The sequence below is a fragment of the Myotis davidii genome, unplaced genomic scaffold (genome assembly GCF_000327345.1).
Source record: "Myotis davidii unplaced genomic scaffold, ASM32734v1 scaffold324, whole genome shotgun sequence".
In the NCBI taxonomy this organism is placed as follows: Eukaryota; Metazoa; Chordata; class Mammalia; order Chiroptera; family Vespertilionidae; genus Myotis; species Myotis davidii.
Window position 1 is genome coordinate 411,703 of NW_006295053.1, and position 1,967 is coordinate 413,669.

Sequence of the window (1,967 nt, forward strand, 5' to 3'; positions counted from 1 at the left end):
TACCTGAGAGAGAGGTCGGCTGGACAAGGGTCACCCAGCTGAAGAGCAGCGGTAGCTCCAGGGACAGCCTCCCCTGGGAGCCCCTGAGAGGCCACCGCCACCTCTGCCCTGGTCCTAGGAACCCCAGCGTCAGCTCTTGCTGAGCTATGGGCTGCAAACTATAAGGAAATAACAATCAAGGCCCCAAGGCCCCTGGGCTATGAACACACTGGCACAGACCTCTAGAGAGAGTGGAAAGTGATGGAGTGTGTGTCTTCTGTTGCCCGGCCACCGTGGCTCAGTGGTTGAGCGTTTACCTATGAACCAAGAAGTCATGGTTCGATTCCTGGTTGGGGCACGTGCCCGGGTTGTGGGCTCTGTCCCCAGTGGGGGGCATGCAGCAGGCAGCCAATCCATGATTCTCTCTCATCATTGATGTTTACACCTCTCTCTCCCTCTCCCTTCCTCTCTGAAATAAATTAAAATATATATATATATTTTTTAAAATATATTTTATTGATTTTTTACAGAGAGGAAGGGAGAGAGAGATAGAGAGTCAGAAACATCGATGAGAGAGCAACATCGATCAGCTGCCTCCTGCACAACTCCCACTGGGGATGTGCCCGCAACCCAGGTACATGCCCTTGACCGGAATTGAACCCGGGACCTTTCAGTCCGCAGGCCGACGCTCTATCCACTGAGCCAAACCGGTTTCGGCAAAAAAATATATATATTTTAATAAAAGGGAAAATGTGGGAACTGTGGCTCCAAGCGGCCTAAGGTTTTCTGAGCTCTAGGGCAGGGGTCCTCAAACTTTTGCAACAGGGGGCCAGGTCACTGTCTCTCAGACCGTTGGAGGGCCGGACTATAGTTTAAAAAAAAAAACTATGAACAAATTCCTATGCACACTGCACATATCTTATTTTGAAGTAAAAAAACAAAATGGGAACAAATACAATATTTGTATTTGCATGTGGCCCGCGGGCCGTAGTTTGAAGACCCCTGCTTTAGGGAAAGGGCTCAGAAGACTAGAGGACAGAATGAGGGGTGAGAAAGAAGGGGAACCATCAGCCTAGTGAGCGGATACGCATTTTGGAGCCATTCTCAGCCTCCAGGCTGCCGTGGAGGCCCTGGGAATTCTGATGGCTCCGTTTCAGGCCCCAGAGGCCTCCGTTCAAACCTTTGGAACTTCCCTCCCTACCCTGTGTCGTGGCAACCACCAAGACGAGCTGAAAACCGAGGGTGAGTCCTTTCGTTGACGTTCCCCCTGAGCCCTGATCTGCCCCAGCGACAGCCAGAGCACACACGCTGCCTGTGTGATTGGAGTTTACTTAGCAACGAGCTGATCCATGTCACAGGCTAAGCTCTTCCAGGGTTTGCAGGTCCTCTTACCCCTCATACCTCAGAGTCACCTTCCCCTGAGACGGACTTTATCCAAAAGGTTGGAGGCCGCCCGCCAGCAATGTTAAGTGTTATTCTAGTACCTGCCTGAGGCCTGACAATGTCATGCTCCCAGAACAGCAGTGGCGACACACATCACCCCAGAGCCCACAGCCGGTGCCTGGGGACTGATGCACGAACGCTTATGGCACAAAAATGCAAATTTTGTCCCAGCGCCTGAGAGAAAAGAAGACAGCTCCTTGTATAGCTAACATGGCTCAGTGATTGAGCGTCCACCCATGAACCAGGAGGTCACGGTTCAATTCCCAGTCAAGGGCACATGCCCAGGTTGCAGACTCAATTCCCTGGCGGAAGGGGGGCGGGGTGGGGTGCAGGAAGCAGCCTATCAATGATTCTCTCTCACCATTGATGTTTCTATCTCTCTCTTCCTCTCTGAAATCAATAAACATATATATTTTTAAAAGTCAGCAACTTATGTTAATCACTAACTTAAAAAAAAGAAATAGCCCTGACCAGTTTGGCTCAGTGGCTAGAGCGTCGGCCTGCGGGCTGAAGGGGCCCGGGTTCGATCACGGTCCAGGGCATGT

The 1,967-nt window shown here is 51.3% G+C and overlaps 1 protein-coding gene across 1 annotated transcript in view; it reads right to left on the minus strand.

Annotated features, from left to right (window-relative positions):
* MAN2A2 (mannosidase alpha class 2A member 2) overlaps window positions 1-1,967 on the minus strand; it is a 53,939-nt gene that overhangs the window by 13,221 nt on the left and 38,751 nt on the right. The gene's annotated exons all lie outside the window — the stretch shown is intronic.